The sequence below is a fragment of the Chenopodium album genome, chromosome 18 (assembly GCF_948465745.1).
Source record: "Chenopodium album chromosome 18, dcCheAlbu1.1, whole genome shotgun sequence".
Lineage (NCBI taxonomy): Eukaryota > Viridiplantae > Streptophyta > Magnoliopsida > Caryophyllales > Amaranthaceae > Chenopodium > Chenopodium album.
The window spans coordinates 22,381,129-22,386,596 of NC_137851.1; the positions used below are offsets into that span (position 1 = coordinate 22,381,129).

Below are 5,468 nucleotides of genomic sequence, written 5' to 3' on the forward strand. Positions count from 1 at the left end.
CGGCCAATGAAAACCTTGGAGTCATCCGGCAGAATGCTCAAATGGGCTATTGAAATGTAAAGTCTTGAAATCACCTACGAACCAAGAAAGGCAGCGAAGGGTCAGGCGTTTGTCGACTTCATTGTCGAAATGACAAGGCTAGTTGCTCCGGACAACCTTGAGCAGGTTTGGAAGGTGTATGTAGACGGGAGCTCTACTATGAACGGTTGTGGTGTAGGAATAATCTGTCAATATCCGGAAGGGGATAAATATGAATATGCACTACGGGTCAATTTCCAGGCCTCAAATAATGAGGTGGAATATGAAGCCTTGCTAGCCGGTATCTGCATGTGCAAGGCAGCGAGGGCAACAAAAGTTGACGCCTACTTAGATTCTTAGTTGGTCGTTAGCCAATACCATTGTGAATATGAAGCCACCCATCTGGCAATGATCAAATACTTGTAGGCGGTTAAAGCTGAGGCCGAGACACTTAAAGAATTTCATTTAAGTCAAGTGCCCAGGTCTGAAAACAACCAGGCAGATGCTCTGTCAAAATTGGCATCCTCCGCCTACTGTGATACTCCTCGGTCAGTCCTATGGGAAGTTATGGAAAAATGGAGTATATTTGATGAAGAGCCCATTGAAGTGCTTGACCGAAGCTCTACATGGATGGATGGCATCCGGGCATACCTTACAGACGGTACGCTTCCTGATTCACCCCAGGAGGCGGGCGTACTAAAGAAGCGTGCTGCAAACTTCGAGATGAAAGATGGAGAGCTCTTTAAGGCCGATTTCGTAAAACCTTTTGTTGAAGTGTGTTACACTGGAAAAAAGGAAAGAAGTACTCGAAGAGTTGCACTCGGGATATTGCGCCTCTCACATAGGCGGCAGATCCGTGGCTGTCAGGGTTAGGCGGCGAGGTTACTTCTAGCCCACTCTTAAGGAAGACGCCATGGAGATGGTTAGAAAATGTGACAAGTGCCAAATGTTTGGCAAGCTCATCCATCAGCCGGCAACAGACCTGACAGAAATCCACAGCCCGATCTCATTTTCTAAATGGGGCATGGACATTCTAGGTTCTTATACGCCTGCGCCAAGCGGAAAGCGCTATATTCTGGTGGTTGTGGATTATTTCACCAAGTGGGTTGAGGTAGAGGCAGTCAAGGGCATCAAGACAAAGGATGTCATCTCTTTCATTTGGAAGAACATCATCACCCGGTATGGAGTACCTATGTCTATGGTGTTTGATAATGGCCCTCAGTTTGAGACGCCTCAACTCAAGACTTGGTTGGGAGATCAAGGGATCTCACATTGTTTTGCATCAGTCGGCCAATCCCAAGCAAACAGCCAAGCTAAAGCCTTCAACAAACTCATCTCAGACGACATCAAAAAGAAAATTGAAAGAGCCGGTGGCTTATGGGCTGAAGAATTGATTCATGTCCTATGGGCCATCCGGACTGATGTGTGACATTTTTGGCACTCATTTGGTTCCTTTTTGGATGATTTTTATTTCATTTTATCTCTCTTTTCTTTAGTTTTCCTTAGTTTTATTCTTGTTTTCTTCATTTTATGCTTTTTGTAGTTAGTTTCTCTTTTTCATGTCTTTTTCTAGTTTACTTGTTATTTTTCTCTTTTACTTGTTTTTTATCTTTTGCTTGTAGGTGGTAATTGATTGTCCAAGAATTCCCGGGCTTCCTTTCTATAGTTTTCCATTGATTTTCATGCCTAAAGCTTGTGCAAGAAGTTTCAAGTCAATGAGAGGTTCAAGGAGCATGCTTCAAAGTCTTGTTTATGCCTTCCTCATGGCTCATTTCCTTCAAGAAATTCAAGGAAGTTGCTGCCTACCTTGTCCTCCATCATCATCATCTAGGATGCGTGCACCTCGTGAGCAAGGGCAAGGAAGAAAGGAGGAAGCTGCAGCTATGTGCGGGCGCACTCAAGGAGTGTGCGGCCGCACATCTGTCGTGTGCGGCCGCACATCAGGTTTGTGCGGGCGCACATTCCTGGGTACACTCCTTCGAGCGCCCGCACTTACGAGGGTCTATTTTTGGGCGTCATTGCCGACCTCTCCTTTGTATATATAGTTATTTCTACCTATTTTTGAAAGAGGAAGTTTTAGTTAGGATGGAATTTGATAGTTAGTTTTTGGGGAGAATTTTAGAGAGAGAAACTCAAGAACTAGAGAGAGAAGCTCATGATTTTTGGTGATTGCTCAAGGATTCCTCATTGTATTTGATCTTTGGATTAAAGTTTTGTAAGGATCTTCTTCTTGATTTCAATACAAGTTTGATTTTAGTTGATTTCATTAGTTTTTCATATTGTTGATGATTGATTTGGATTTTGATTGAATTTTGATTGATTTTGATTGATTGTTGGTTTAATCTTTGAATTCAAGTATGTTGATGATGGAATTGATGATTGTTGTAGTTTTGATCTCCATTTCTATGGCTAGTGAGTAGTTTCCTAGCTAGGGAGATGGTGAAGCATGTATGAGTGATGGAATAGTGTAATTTGGGGATAATTGATGGAGTTGATGATATGATTAAACTTGGTTGATTTTTCATGTGCATGTGTGTGATTAATTGAGGTTTGGCCATCTTTGATTAATACACTAGATTTCATTGTAAGCTTGCTATGATATGGACCATTGATTAGTAGACTTGCAATTTCACGATTGAGGTGCTTTGTGACGTTCCCTAGGTAGTGTTTAGCGTAGTTGACGCTAGTTAGACCTCTAGGTGAACCACCTTAGTATGCTCTTTTGGATACATGATGATTTTCCTTCATATCGCTTGACTTAGTCGGTTTGACCTCCCAAATTACCGTTTCCATTATGATTGCATGTGGATCCATTGCCCTAGTGTCTTAGATTGATTTAATACAAGTTTGCATACCTAGTTAGCCTTAGTTCTACCTCAAACCCCTTCTTGATTCCGAAATAGCTTGATCTAGACTTCGTGCACTTGATATCCATTCCCTTGGGTTCGACCTTGACTTGCCACTACGCTAAATAGGGGTTAGTTAAGCTACAAATTTTGTTTGATAGGGTGGGGTGGTAGACCAACGACCTACCGTTCTCCGTCCCATCAAAATGGCGCCGTTGCCGGGGAATGGTGCTTGAGTGTATGTTGTTTTTGAGTCTATTTCATTTTCATAAAATACAAAAAGATTTTGTTTCTCTAGGCTACACTTGTAGCCGTGCTACTAACATTTTTGTGTGAGTTTTGCATGCATAGAACCCGTGATCGTCCCCTTGTTCCCCTTGATCCGGAAATTGAGAGGACTCTTTCAAGAAGAAGAGTGGATAATAGATCCTTGGCTTATAGCTCTTCAAGTGAAGAAGAAATTCAAGAAGAACAAGGAATGGGTGAAAATCCTAGAATAGCCTTGAAGGAGCTTGGAGTGCCCGGGGCATATAGGTTTGAGAGTGGAATAGCTCCACCTACTACCCCGGCAAATGACTTCGAAATCCGGCCGGCAATGATCACCTTGATTGAGAGAAGGCAATATAGTGGGGCTAAGAATGAGAGCCCATTGAACCATTTGAAAGAATTTGAAAAATAATGCAACACTATCAAAGTCAATGGGGTCTCTCAAGAATTCATCCGTCTCAAGTTGTTCCCTTTCTCTCTATTAGGAAGATCTTTGGAGTGGCTAGACAAGGAAGTGAAGCCCAACTCCTTGAGAACTTGGGATGATGTTACAAAGGCTTTCTTGTCCCGTTTCTATCCCCAAAAGAAGACGGCGGAGGCAAGAGCCTTGATTCAAGGGTTCAAGCAAAGGCCGAGTGAAAGCCTTTATGAAGCATGGGAGAGATTCAAAGAGTATCAAAGGGAGTGCCCTCACCACGGAATCCCCACATACCAAGTGATCCAAATCTTCTATGGCGGTTTAAGTCCCCAAGGCAAGTCATGCCTTGATGGAGGGGCCGGGGGCCCTATCATGAACAAAACCGAAGAAGAAGTTGTGGACATCATTGAGGACGTGGTGACATATTATAGGGATTGGCAAGATGGGGAGAGAGACTTTTCAAGCAAGCAATCTTCATTGTATTCGGTGGACCATCTCAATGCAATCAACAACCTTTCCTCCCAAATGACAAACTTAGGAAAGGAAGTCATCGCAATCAAAGCTAAGTTGGAGAGCACTTCTACCTCTTCTCAAGCTTCTAATCTTCCCTCCCAATTTAAGGGGAGAGGTACTCCTTCTAACTCTCAACCCCCTCCCTCTTCACATAATATGCCTTTGGGTTGCTTGTTTTGTGATGCATGTGGATCGTATGATCATGACTCTAGTGTTTGTCCTAATGAATGTGTTGATGAATTTGACAACAATGAGTGTGAACATGTTAATTTTGTGTCAAACAACAATGTTCAAAGGTTTGATAATCAAAAAGGCCAATGGAATAGGAATTACCAAAACCAAGGCAATTTTGACAACTATAATCATAATGGTGGTTATAGGAACCAAGGGAATTAAGGTTCTCGTGGTAACCATAACCAAGGTTATAGTAGCCAAAATCAAAGCCAAAACTATGGTAATCAAAATCATAATTATGGTAATCAAAACCAAGGTTATGTAAATCATAACCAAGGTAATGGAAACCATAATCATGGTGGTGGTAACCATACTCAAGGTTATGGTTCAAATCAAAATAGGAGTAATTGGAACAACCAAGGAAGGGGAAATTTTCAAAACAATGCTCAAAGAGGTCCCCCACCCGGTTTTGTTCCAAAGACTCAAAATGAAAATTCCTATTCACAACCTTCTTCTCCTAAGACAACCTTGGAAGAGTTGATTGATAATCAAACCAAGATCATTAACACCTATATGGCGGTTAGTGATAAGAAATTCAATGAGATGATGACCCACAATAAGATGCTTGAGACTCAAATTACTCAATTAGCAAGCACTATTAAGGATTTTGCTAGTCCTTCATCTTTGCCTTCCCAAGGTGTTGAACCAAAGAAACCCGTGTACTCTATTGCCACAAGTGGTGGAAATGATTTTGATGAGGGAGTTTCTTGTTCAAAAGAGGGAAGAGATGAGAGTGGTGCTAAGGAGAATGAAGTGGAAAGGGTTGAGTCTAAGGAAATCTATTGTGAGGTTGACAAAAGAGAAGAGTATGTTGGTGAAAAGATGAGTGAGATAGAGAGATTTCCCGATCTACCATATCCCCAAAAATATTTGAGATTCAAAATGGATGAGCAATTTGGGAAGTTCCTTGAAGCTTTTAAGGATGTTCATGATTCTACATCCTCTACCGAACCAATTCCCGACATGCCTAAGTACTCCAAGTTTGTTAAGGAGATCTTAAAAGAGAGAGAGGATTTTGATGAGGGTAGTTCGGTGGAAGGAGGGAAGTGCTTAGGTGCTCTTATCCATGGTGAACTCCCAAGGAAGATGGAGGATCCGGGGAATTTTTCAATCCCTTGTCAAATTAAGGAAATGGTTTTTGAAAATGCTTTGTGTGACCTTGGTGCTAGTGT

At 41.9% G+C, this 5,468-nt stretch overlaps 1 pseudogene; it reads right to left on the reverse strand.

Moving 5' to 3' along the window:
* Positions 1–3,734: 3,734 nt before the first annotated feature.
* Positions 3,735–3,833, reverse strand: LOC145593260 (small nucleolar RNA R71; annotated as a pseudogene).
* Positions 3,834–5,468: the final 1,635 nt, after the last annotated feature.